The following is a 14,168-nucleotide window of genomic DNA, read 5'->3' as shown; positions in this document are numbered from 1 at the left end:
CGGCGGTGGCTCTCCGGCTGTGCGTGGGAAGCTCCGGTGAGCACGGGCAGAGGGAACCAGTGAGAGAGAGAGAGTAAATTGAGGCGCGTCTCAAGTTGTGGGCACCGAGGCGAAAGGCAAGGCGAAGCCCCAACGGTGGCGGCGGAACGGGCGCGCGGGCATGGTGAGCGGCGACGGTCTTCCGAGAGCTCTGAGAAGAGACGGCGCATGAGCGAAGGCGAGTTGTGGTGTCTGCGAGTGGGAGGAATGGCAGAGCGGACAGGAAGGGGCTTGAGTAGGGGTTGGGCGCGTGGGTGGTGGCCGGGTTTCACGCGGACGTGGGCGCGGCCATGGCGGGTGCGCGGACCGGAAGTTAGAGGAGGGGGAGAAGGCTGACAAGTAGGGCCCGCCAGACAGTGGCTTAAGCACGCAGATGCGCGAAGGAACACGCCGACAAGCGGGACCCAAGCGACAGAGAGGAGGGAGAGGGCGTGCGGGCGAGAGAACTACCGCTAACAGGTGGGCTCCACTGGTCAGACGGCGCAGGTGTGCGCGCGCGAAGCTGGGATTATTTAGGATTGAATCTCGCCTTTCGAGTTAGATCATTTAGGATTGAAACTTAGGCTTTGCGGTAGAGATAGCAACACTAAGAAAAACCTAGTTTGCACATTCTAGATTGTTTATTTGGATAGGATTTGCTTTAGGGATTTAATTGTGGCCTAGTTTAGAGATAATTTTTAGAAGTCATGATTCACCCCTCTTATGCGTCAACGTTTTCTACAATGACAACTAACAAAGACGAGGTGTTAATAATGAGCACTTGCAGTAATTTAGACTTGTAGTACTTTGGAATACTAACCCTAAAATATGGACACGTACAATCAAGAATTCACTAGTCTGAACCATATTGAAGAGAGTTGTTCTTAGTACCTGTAATAGAATGGAAATTTATGTGGTGCACTAGTACACACAGCCTCTATAGTGGCGGTTCTAGAGACGTTTTCACTGGCGCTTTTCAGTGCCGCCAGTGCTAGGGGCCAGTGGAAATCGTCATTTCCACTGGCGGTTATTCTAGAACCGCCAGTGGAAATTCTATTTTCACTGGCGGTTTTCTTTAGCAACCGCCAGTGGAAATGCTATTTTCACTGGCGGTTTTATAAAGAAAACCGCCAGTGAAAATAGCATTTCCACTGGCGGTTTGTTTTATTTAGCCGCCAGTGGAAAGTTTTCCCGCCTTTTTTTAAATTTATATATATTTACACACACAAAACATATATATATATTGATATTAAAAGCAACATGGAATTAAATTCTATCATACATTTATATACATCAAAGTCTTGTTTACAACCATGTATGCATCACACATTATATACATCAAAGTTTTCACTTAAGCTCTAATAACTATCTCGGCTAAGAGATAGTCTACTAATTTCTGTTAGTATTCTAAACTCTGGCAAAGCTAATGTTCCGGAAGCATCGTGATATTTCCCTTCTGCGGGAATGACCTCTTTCAATATGAATGTGCACAGGTCCTCAACTATGCCATACAATGCACCTTCAGTCAAGTTCTCCGGGCTTCCTTGTTGAAATTGTTGTAAAGGAAGTTTATAAACATCATCTATTTATACTCAATAATAACACATTTGCATCTTTAATGACATAAATACATACGTGACTATTACTAATAATACCTAGCCAGGGTTCGTGATGTATCGTCCGTTCATTCTCATGAACTCGCACACGTAGAACCCACATAGGACCGATCCGGGTGGTTGCTTGTGGCACTACATAACGGGAGATTGGTTATTTAGTTGCAAGATTGTCCTATGTACGTACATGTATGATATGTATTCATAAATTCACATACTTACCAGCCAGTTATAATGGATGTCTAGTGGCACGCCTTTTTTGGACGTGTCGTACTTTCCACCTTGAAACTTATAAAACCTAAATGCCCTGTGATCTCAAATAGAATCACCATGTTATTCTACAATTCTCATCGATATAAGTATGCATGCATAGAAAAGGCTTACAGCTCTAAGATGCTGGGGAATTTTGAATAGGCCGAAGGCTCGGTGTGCAAGGAGTCGAGCACCAGCACCTTTCCAACCTTAGGATAAATGAAGAAGCATATCCAGTGGTCCCTGTACGAATCAAACTTGTGATACATGTGTATTGAAATTATTAATTTTATTTATGCAAAATCACACTTACTTAAAGTTGTACGGGGCCACTATGGATTCCCTGTCTTGAAATTGAAGCATTGCATGTCCTATGTAGGTGGCGTATCTTGCTTCAAAATCCTTCTTCAGATCCTGGATACGCACCTCAATTTCTTCGTCTGTTAGCCCCTGTAATGCTTCGTTGCCTTTTCCGATTCTAAAAGTGTGGTTATCCTCGCATATCTTTATTGGGTTGAGATACCCAACCCTTTTACTGGCACTAGCATTGGGATTGGTACCATAAAGGATCTCCTGCTGATCATGTTGCATTCTGCAACGCACACGTGCATGTCAGATATTGAAAATTTATACAACTCACTAATAATAACACATATATATGGAGTATGAGTGACACTTACAATGCAAATATGGTTACAAGTTGCACGTCGAGTCTCTGAAGGTTCATCATTAACCACATGTCCTCGAATGTAACAACGGCTTTTTGATTTGAACCAATAAAAGCATGGGCTGGTATATTAACACTGATGGTGTCGATGCCAACTGAAGATGCCCGCATGTACCAATCATGCAACCTTTTAATATTAGCCGGGACCTTCTTTAGTTTCTCAAAAGTGAGTAGTGGTCTGCCCGGCACATATTTTTTAGGCACGTTTTTATAATCTGCCTTAGTTGGCTTCTTTATCTTTGCGGACATTGCCTCAGCCTTTTTTGCGGACTCCTCGAGATCGGCCAAATCAACATTGTCTGACGTGAGGCTCCGTCCAATCCCTTTCAAAAAACGAACAGTGCCAGCAGTGGATTTACTCTTCTTTTTCTTATACGGGGACACTACTTTTGGTATAGAAACTTTAGATGGTCGTGGAGATGGCTGTGGAGAAGGTGGATCCCTGAAGGGCGATGTATGTGGCGGAGACGGTGGGCCACCATGAGGATGAGGAGAAGGAGGGTCAGAAAGAGGATGAGGAGCAGCATGTGAAGTTTGAGGAGGTGATGATGGATGTGCAATAGGAACAGCAATTTGAGAAGGCGGAGACGGTTGGGCCTGCGACGAATTCGACCAATCAAGCAATTCGACATCCCTTCGAGGCCAAAGGATAAAATTCTTGATAGCTTGTCCAAGTGTCTCGATACCTTCGGGCCCAGGGATGTCTAGCATGTCGTCCTCGTATCCTTGGACGACTGTCGTCACTTCTACCCTGCAATATTCTTCTGGAATGTCGTTTCCATGGAACTTGCGTCCTGGGATCGCAAGGCCTGTGGCTACTTTCCTTGTACGCTGATTGTTAATACCATATCTTATAACTAGTGTGCATGCCACAGGCCTTGTGATGTCATCAACTGGATAGCGGACCTTATTTCCCGTTGACGCGATAGAGCTTGGGATGGTCGTACCCTCGGTGGCAGCCGGCGTTTGAGCTGCTGGAATTATTTGCATCTGTGGAGTGGTCATTTGTTGAACAGACATCGCACTCGCCATCGCCAATTGCTGCATCAATTCTGGAGGAGGATTCGATAGCATTTCAGACATCAGGTCTTTGAACTCTTTCTTGGCCTCCTCCTTAAAATAATTTGCCATCTCTTCCTTGTATCAATCACGTTTCTTGTACAGACCTTCCCATTGTGGTCTGAATCCTTCCTTCCATCCTTCCTTAGATGATATTCCTCGTACACGACCAGGATGCTCAGGGTTACCGAGACCAGCCGTTAGAATGTCTTTCTCCCTTTGCGGCTTAAATGTTCCTTCGCTCTGCTTAGCTGCAATTGCATATATGTTTTTTGGCGCTTCTTCGACATTGGGATCATCAAAAGATACACCAGACTCAGTTTCCCTTGGTTTTCTAGCACGGATCCAATTAGTTGTCCTTTCATCGAGTTGCTCGGACAGCGTCGGCAACCCTGCAGCCTTCTTCTCCGCGTCTTCTTGTCTCCATTTAGGAACCTGACGCTTGTAACCACCTGTGCCAAGGTGGTGGCGGTATTTGTTCTTCTTAGACAGTTCTGAATTTGCCTCACTTAGCGATATGAAATCAGGGCTGCTCCTCTGCTCTAGAAATACTGCCCACTGACCTGCTGAGATTTTATATTTTTTCGTCGGGTCTAGGCCTTTCTTTGCAAACTTTGTATTCATCTCAGACCTCCAGTTTCAGAAATTTATTGCAAACTGCTTCATCGTGTATTTTTTCACGAGTTCTTCTGAACCCCCAGGCAAAACGAACCTCGTTACTAGCTTATTCCACATTTGATTCTTGACATCATCTGATATATCTCTCCACTGTCGGATTGTGATGTCAAGATTATCTCTAACTAAGAACCCAAGTGCATTCCGAAACTTAGGCAGTGCCTCTTCTGGAGCTAGGGGCTGACCATTCGAGCTCACGTTTGTGATTTTATATGTCTTGTCAGTAAACTTGTTTAGCCCCCTGTCACCTCTGTTCCGATCGCTCTGCTTCCTTTTCCTTGACCTCTCGGTGGTTGTCTTGGTCGATTCCGGTGCGCCTTGGGTCGGTTCCGGTGCGCCTTGGATCGGTTCCGGTGCGTCTTGGTATTGTGCCGCAGCTTTTTCGAGCATCGCACGAAATTCAGACAAGACCTCCTATTCATGTAATAAAATGCACAAGAAATCATGCATGTGTAATAGACATTGTGAAATCAGCTAATTAATTAGGTACACACACGAAATTAAGGATGTGTAATTTACCTCATGTTCTTGTGGATCATAAGTAGGGTCACGTTGCAACTCACGCGCAGCGGCCCTATCTATCCTAGTGGTAGGAAAAGGGTCGCTACGCGTTTCATATCCTTCACTGCTGGATTCTTCTTGAGCAACACTCTTGTCCATGTGGTCGGGCCCTAATCCTTGGTCCTTGGTTGGAGAACTCATTGAGCTACATATTAACATAAGCAATAATTAAATTTGTATTAACAAATACCCTAACCCTTATCGAGGAAGAGTCGTATAGAACGTATAGAGAGAGAGAGAGAGGGAGAGAGGAGGAGTCGTATAGGACGTATAGAGAGGGAGAGAGGGAGATGGAGAGTCGTATAGAACGTATAGAGAGAGAGGGAGAGAGGAGGAGTCGTATAGGACGTATAGAGTCGTATAGAACGTATAGAGAGAGAGAGAGAGGAGGAGTCGTATAGAACGTATAGAGAGAGAGAGGGAGAGAGGAGGAGTCGTATAGGACATATAGAGAGGGAGAGAGGGAGATGGAGAGTCGTATAGAACGTATAGAGAGAGAGAGGGAGAGAGAACTCGCTCTGGTCAAGTGGGGTTCAGATGAGTTGCTCTTAATCGAAACAACGCAAGTGTGTCGTACGTCGTCTTCTAATTTCACTAGCTAATAGTACTACAATGGAATACGTAGTTTACTAGTGAATCTAGTCTACATTTTACAATGTAATACGTTGTTTACAATGAAATACGTTGTTTACAATAGAATACAATAGAATATGTTGTTTACAATTGAATACGATGGAAAAAACATGCTTTCCGTTGCTCTCTCCTCTCTCTCTCTCTCTAATCTCCCTCCCTTTCCTCTCTCTTCCCTCCCACCCTCTCCCTCGCTTTCCTCTCTCTTCCCTTTCCCCATCTCTCCTCTCTCTCTCCCCTTACACTCTCTTTCCTATATATACACTCCCTCTCCCTCCTCTCTCTTCTCTCTCTCTCCCTCCCTCCACTCTCTTTCCTCTCTCTTCTCTTTCCGTCTCTCTCCGGAGAGAGAGGGAAAGAGAAGAGAGAGGAAAGAGAGTGGAGGGAGGGAGAGAGAGAGAAGAGAGAGGAGGGAGAGGTCATCTCCTCTCTCTTCCCTCTCCCTCCTCTATCTTCTCTCCCTCTCTCTCTCTCTCTGCAGAGACGCGCGCAGGGTCTCCCTCTCTTCCCTCTTCCTCCTCTCTCTTCCCTCTAACTTCTCTCCCTCTCTCTCTCTCTGCACGGCGGCGGCGCTTGCATGGCGGCGGCGGCGGCGGCGCGCATGCCCGAGCTATAGTCGAAGAAAGGCAGAGAGAGAGAGAAGAACATACCTACGGCGCGGGGACGACGGCGTGGACGACGGCGTGAACGACGGCGGCGCACGGCGGAGAAAATCGCCGGGCGAATTTTTGGCAGCCTGACGGCGGGAAGATGGAAAGACAGGGCGCCAGACTTAGCGAAAATTTTTCGGCCCCGCGCGCGCTCCTTTATATAGGAGATATTTCTACTGGCGGTTCTCTATGACAACCGCCAGTAGAAATCATTTATACTGGCGGTTGTCATAGAGAACCGCCAGTAGAAATGCCATCCACAGACTGTGGAGGCCATTTCTACTGGCGGTTTTCATGGACAACCGCCAGTAGAAATTATTTATACTGGCGGTTTTCGTTGTGAACCGCCAGTAGTAATGTTTTTAGTATATTATTTTTTATTGTATATTCATATATTAATTATATATATATTTATACATATTAAATATATAAATATATATATATATTTAGTATACATAATATATATATTTACCTCTATCTCTCTCCTCTCTCTCTCCCTCTCCCCTCTATCTCCCTCTCTCCTCTCTCTCTCTCCTCTCTCTCTCCCTCTCTCCTCTATCTCTCCTCTCTCTCTCCCTCTCTCCTCTATCTCTCCTCTATCTCTTCCCTCTCTCTCTCTCTCCTCTGTCTCTCCTCTCTCTCTCTCCTCTATCTCTCTCCTCTATCTCTCCTCTATCTCTTCCCTCTCTCTCTCCCTCTCTCCTCTATCTCTCCTCTATCTCTTCCCTCTCTCTCTCTCCTCCGTCTCTCCTCTCTCTCTCTCTCCTCTATCTCTCCTCTCTCTCTCTCCTCTATCTCTTCCCTCTCTCTCTCTCTCTCTCCTCTGTCTCTCTCCTCTCTATCTCCTCTCCCTAGCTCCTCTCTCTCCCCTCTCCCTCTCTGTCTCTCTCTCCTCTATCTCTCCTCTATCTCTCCTCTCTCTCCTCTATCTCTTCCCTCTCTCTCTCTCTCTCTCCTCTATCTCTCCTCTCTCTCTCCTCTCTCTCTCTCCTCTCTCTCTCTCCTTTCCCTAACTCCTCTCTCTCCCCTCTCCCTCTCTCTCTCCAAGTCCTCCCTGCTTTTATTTTACCTCGCGTTCTAGGTGATAAACCATGACCGGGAAAAAGACCACGGCTTCCTCTGACGGCGGCACTCCAAAGAAAGCCAAGGTGGTGGTGGAGGATGAGGAAGAGGCGGGGTTGGAGGATGAGGAAGAGGCGACTGTGACACTATCCGTGGAGAAGGACGCGCTGGAGTGCGACATCTGCTGCCTACCCTTCCAGTCTGAAGTTTTCATGGCAAGTAAGATTACCATGCATACATATTGATCGGTAGGCTCCAACATGATGTTCTGCTCTGTGTAAAATCAGTGCAAGAACGGGCATTCTGGATGTGCAAAGTGCTGCATCCGCACGAACGGTAAGTGTTGGACCTGCTCCGAGCGCATTGGCAACAATAGCTCTCCTCTCTAGAAAGTCGTGTAAAATTACATGACATGTCCTAACAATAATCAATTACATGACAACTATATAATCTAGGGAGCTATTGTTCTGCCTTGTTCATCGTGGCGTACCCAGGGCATCGAATTGCGTGGGATGCTTCGCTCAACGTTCCTTATCTTGGTTGGATGGTCTATGAAAAGAGACATGTCGTTGAACTGGTTAAAATCCTCTAAATCAGATACACCATCAACTCCTATAGCTTGTTGTTTTCCAGGAAAAACTACATGCTTCGGTTTGTCGGTGCTTTTCTTCTCATTGTTAGAAATGATTTGTTCAGCATAGAAGACCTGTGCAGCACGATTAGCAAGGATCCATGGGTCATCTTTGTAACCTACCTTACTTAGATCAAGAACTCTGACCCCATAGTTGTCTACCGTGACATGTTTGTCTTCAACCTATTGACATCGGAAAACCGATATCTGAAATGTACCATAGTCTAGTTCCCATATGTCCTCAATAAAGCCAAAATATGTAATAATCTCACCAGTTTCATCATCTATGGCCTCGCATCGAACACCACTGTTTTGTGACATGCTCTTTTTGTCCTTGGACTTTGTACAAAATGTGAATCCAATAATGTCATAGGTTTGCCATGTTGTGACCTGGCGTGAAGGTCCAGATGCCAACCCCTTGATGGTTTTTTCTTCTATTGTTTCTCCACGTGGAATGTCCTTCACCATTAGCCATGTGTTGAACCGCTGCTTATGTTGCTTCATTACCCAATCAGCCGTATGCCCAGGATTTTGCTCGTGAAGCTCATTGATGTGTTGTTGGATAAATGGCTCTATTATTGCTAGCTGATGTAGGATGCTGTGATGTGCCTCAAGTACTGTATTGTAATCTGGTGGAATGAAAGATTTCCGTCCCATCCTCCCGCTTCCATACAATCTACCCTCGTGTCGTGACGGAGGCAGACCTATTGCAACCTGATCTTTTAGGATATTATTGCAGAATGGACCTCCCGACTCAATGGCCTCTTCAGTACAGTACCCCTCTATCATGGATGCCTCGGGACGAGCACGGGTTGATACATAGCCATTCAGTATTGACATGAAACGCTCGTACGTCCACATTTCATGTAAGTACATAGGACCCAATGCCTCTATTTGTGGCACCAAGTGCACCACAAGGTGCACCATAATATCAAAGAACGATGGAGGGAAACACATCTCAAACTGTGTTATTGTCTCCACTGCGAATTCCTGAAGAGATGCCAACTCATCACGGTCAATTACCTTTTGTGAAATTCTGTTGAAAAAGTAGCACAACCGTGTGATTGCCATCTTTAAAAACAAAGGATTTATAGCCCTGATGGCAATAGGTAGGAATGTAGTCAGCATGACATGACAATCATGTGAGTTGTAGTTGGTGACTATCAGGTCTTTCATTGACACAATACTTCGTATGCTAGAGCAGAATCCGGATGAGACTTTCAAATTCTTAAGCCAAACACACATCGCATGTTTCTCATCTACATTGAGATTGTAGCTTGCTGCTGGGAGATGATACTTCCCATTTTCTTGAAGAACAGGATGTAGTTCCTTTTTTATGCCTAAATTTACCAAGTCCATGCGTGAATTGAGCCCTTCTTTTGTTTTGCCCTTTATGTCTAACAAGGTGCCAATTATGCTTTCAAACACGTTCTTCTGAACGTGCATACCATCGATCGCATGCCGCACATCTAACTCTTTCCAGTAAGGCAAGTACTCGAAGAAAATAGACTTTTTCTTGAATATAGCCCCCGGAGCTGGTTTGACATCTTTCCTTGTTTTTCCGTCTTTTGTCTTCTTCCCGAAAACAAACTTGGTATTCTTGACTATTTCAAAAACTCTATGACCTTTATTGTTACCCGATGGAGCAGTAGAATGTAGTTCACCATTATTGTCAAAGTACTTATCCATCTTTCGCATGCGGTACCTGTGTCCTTCCAATAAAAAGCGTCTGTGCCTCATGTACACTATCTTCTTAGATGCAGTAAGGGACACGTAAGCAGTTCATCAATGCATACTGTGCAGCCAACCTTTTCCTTAAACTGGCCTGATAATGTGAAGAGTGCAGGGTAATCGTTGATCGTAACAAAAATAATTGCTCTCAGCGTGAATGAATCTTTACGATACTCATCCAACATTTGAACACCCGTTACCCACAATATTTTCATATCCTCCATTAAGGGCTCTAAAAATACATCTATATCAACTCCAGGTTGTGTAGGTCCAGAAATAAGCATGGTTAGCAAAATGTACTTCTGTTTCTGCATCAACCATGAAGGAAGGTTGTATATGGTGAGGATCACTGGCCATGTGCTATGCTTGCTGCTCCTTTCAGCAAATGGATTCATTCCATCAGTACTCAGTGCGAACCTAACATTTCTTGGTTCATCGGCAAAGTCTCGGTGGTTCTCATTGAAATCTTGCCACTGCTTCCCATCGGCTGGATGTCGAAGCTTCCCATCGTTTTTGTGCTCATTAGAAGCATGCCAGCTCATAAGTTTGGCATCCTCAGGGTTAGCGAACAAACATCTCAATCGATCGACGACGGGGAGGTACCACATCACCAAAGCAGGAATCTTTTTGAGCACATAATAGTCTACTTCTTCTTTTTCTTTGCTCGTGGATTTTGAAGTCTTCTTTTTGGCTTTCTTTCGCTTCTTCCCTTTAGACACAGATGCAACACACTCTTCCTCTCGATAGTCTTTATTCGTCTTGTACCTACTTGCACCACACTTTGGGCAGCTCTCTAAGTCTTTATAATCATCACCTCGATAAAGGATACAGTGATTTCTACACGCGTGGATCTTCTCCACGCCCATAGTGAGTGGACTGATTAGTTTCTTTGCATAGTACGTGTTAGCAGGCACTTTGTTCTCCTTTGGAAGCATGTCTGCGACAATACTCAAGAACGCATCGAAGCCAGCATCAGACAGACCATATCTAGCTTTTAACATCAACAACTTTAACACAGACCGGAGCGTCGTGAACTCTTTGGTACAGCCCTTAGACTCGTCGTACAAAGGCTCTTCTGCTGCCTTCTTTAGGGACTCCATACCTTTCATGAAGAACATCGATGGATCTGTATGACGACGCAACATTGCCTCTAACAACTCTACATCTTCCTCGTCCATAACATTTGGCAGAACATGGGTTCTTTCACGTTCATTTCCTCCGGCGTAACCATGATCAGTAACATTTGGCACTACATGTTCGCTCTGTGGAAGAGGTTGTTGTGTCTCGTGAACGAACTGAAAGCTGTCGTCGATGTTTGCAGGGTTTCCAGCTGTATAAGGCGAAGAGCTACCCTCTCCATGCTTTGTCCAAATTATGTAATCTTTCACAAATCCTCGGCATACCAGATGAGATATGATTTGTTCTGTGTCATCAAATACAACAGCATTTTTGCAGTCCATGCATGGACAATATATGTGCTTTGTCTTTGTTCTCAAAGCATGGTTCTTAGCGACAACAATAAACTTATGGACCTCAGATATGTATGATGGATCTAGCCTTGATAAGTTATACATCCAGGATATCCTCTCCATCATCACCTGTAAAAAAGTAACATAAAACACATGGTGAAACCCTATATCCAAAAATGTGGCTAAAATGTGAAACCCTCTCTCTCTCTCCTCTCTCTCTCTATCCTCTCTCTCTCCTCTCTTTTAGTCGAATAGTCCTTCCTGCTTTTTATTTTACCTCGCGTTCTAAGTGATAAACCATGACCGGGAAAAAGACCACAGCTTCTCTATGGAGGATGAGGAAGAGGCGGGCTTCTCTACGGCGGCACTCCAAAGAAAGCCAAGGTGGTGGTGGAGGATGAGGAAGAGGCGGGGTTGGAGGATGAGGAAGAGGCGACTGTGACACTATCCATGGAGAATGACGCGCTGGAGTGCGACATCTGCTGCCTACCCTTCCAGTCCGAAGTTTTCATGGCAAGTCAGATTACCATGCATGTATATATACAGTACATATTGATCGGTAGGCTCCAGCATTATGCTCTGCTCTGTGTAAAATCAGTGCAAGAACGGGCATTCTGGATGTGCAAAGTGCTGCAACCAAAATGTGCCTAAAATGGAGGAAAAATGAACAAAATTTGGCAAAAGAAACATAAGCCAAACTTTCCTAACTACTAATAAACAACAAAATTTAATACCCAAACCTATCTCTAACACATGGTGAAAGCCTAGTTTCAAAATGTAGTTAAAATTGAAACATAATTAAACAACCTTCCATACGACACATTCACCATTCATTAAGCAATTAAATATGTGTTATGGATAAACTTAATTGAGAACTAAACATGAAAAAGGAGAGGGAATAGACAAAAACTGATCATCTTAAACAACCTCATTTGAGGAAATAGAGAAAATAACCTAGCTATACTCTTCTCTCTCTCATGTAAAACCCTAGATCCAAAATGTGGCTAAAATTGAGCAAGAATGAACAAAAATTGACAAAGAAACATAAACCAACCTTTCTTATCCACCTTCTTCCAAGAAATGAAGACCAAAACCTCCCCCCTTATATTTTTGTGAAATCTGGACCTCCAAAATCGCCTCCAATGGAAGTTGGCTGCGAGCATACAGTTCACTGTCGGGGGGAAGAAGAGGTATTTATAACAGACAGTTCACTGGCGGTTATCTTAACACAACCGCCAGTGGAAATAGGATGTTTCCACTGGCGGTTGTGTAACACCAATCGCCAGTGAAAATTGATTTCCACTGGCGGTTATCTTAACACAACCGTCAGTGGAAACATCCTATTTCCACTGGCGGTTGTTTTAAGATAACCGCCAGTGGAAATAGGTTTCCACTGGCGGTTCCCAAGACGGGCCCACCTCGTTTTTTTTACTGGCGCGCGATAACTGAAACCGGCAGTGATAATTTATGGGTGCCGCAGGCTATGAGCTCTTTTCTACTAGTGGTGGTTCAGGAAAGCAATGGAGGCTGCCAATGCGTGCGTGAACAATTTAATTACTAAAGCCCATTTCAAAGCCACACTACTATAGTAATCACGAATGTATGACAGTAGTACAAAAACTACATGAAAAAAAATCTATCGTTTCAAGTTCTACCAGTTCTATGTGAAACTAAACAAACAACTGCAAAGAACAATCTAATTTAATTAGAAGAACAAAAATAGATTATAGAAGAATGGGCAAATCAATAACCTGATTTATATACCTAGCAAGTTTGGTGTTACAGACTGAAGGAGGACACATGAACCTGAGCCACGAAAGGACTAGATGGACTTTGCTACTCTTCCGACCAGGAACCTGAGCCGCAGTGAGGAAGGAAGACGACACGACTGCAATGAAGACAACAAGAAAGCAGAGACGCCACACGTATCAGATCAGATGGCATAAAACATGCTTGCTTCAGCGTCTCGCCGGTAGGCTTCACGGATCGAAGTCTCATTCGGTCTATAAGAAATTACTCGTGCTCGTTCCTTTCTTCCCAAGATCTACAAGACAAACGGAGAAAACCTAGTAACAAGGGCATGAAGATGTGACGATCCGAGGTGATGCCGGTGCCGGAGGATAAATTGTATGGTGTGATAGTGGTGGCGGTGTGCTCGAGTGACTCCAGGCGAGAGTGCAAGACGAGAGAAGATAAGCCAGGGATGGTCGCTCGATGTCCGAGGCCGGGATGTGTTCCACACGGAAGCTGGGCCTGAGGCCGGGCCGATACCCCATGGCGCTGCCTTCCAAACAAGCTGGAGTTATGTCCGTGGAAAATTCTCGCGTGGGTTGCCAGCCCAGGGAAAAGTGGAAAATCCACGCGAGGAAGTGGACTGCCAAACTGACCCTTATGGTGCATGTTATCTGGTAACTTTTCCCTTTCATTGCAACTTACCAATATTCACTTACTTGAGAGAAAAAAACACGTCACTGGTGGATATGCTAGACTTAGGTCATGTTTGGTTTCAATTAATCTTAAGACTAAACTTTAGTCTTAGGACTAAACTTTAGTCCCTACTTGTTTGGTTCTAGTGACTAAATAGATTCTAAAGTCATTAAATAATTGTCCAAAGACTCAAATGCCCTTGGAATACATTCATGTGGGCTTTTAGTCTCTTTTAGCACCTATGTGAAGGACTAAAGACTAAATCATTTTAGTCCATATTTTAGTCCTAGTGTTAGGCAAAAAAGGGACTAAATAGGACTAAAAACTAGAGACTAATCTTTAGTCCCTCTAACCAAACACCACCTTAGGGCTGGTTTGCAGACCGATTCCTCGCTGGGAATTTGTTGTTTTCCCTATGCCGGGTCCCGCACGAGAATCTCCCCCGGGCACGGTTCCAGCCTGTTTGGAAGGCCGATTCGTGGTGATATTGACCCGGTGTCAACCCAACTTCCGCGTGGAATCGTGCCCGATGTCCGAAGGTCGGGCGGTTATCCCGATCTGTTTCCTCCTCTCGTCTCGCGTATTCACGGTTCCCACCTGTGTGCTGCTGCTGACACCTTCTCCTCCCCACAAATTTCACCTCTGTCGTCGACTTCGGCCGTG

Source organism: Zea mays, chromosome 9 (genome assembly GCF_902167145.1).
Source record: "Zea mays cultivar B73 chromosome 9, Zm-B73-REFERENCE-NAM-5.0, whole genome shotgun sequence".
Classification (NCBI taxonomy): domain Eukaryota; kingdom Viridiplantae; phylum Streptophyta; class Magnoliopsida; order Poales; family Poaceae; genus Zea; species Zea mays.
This window is presented reverse-complemented; position numbering follows the sequence as displayed.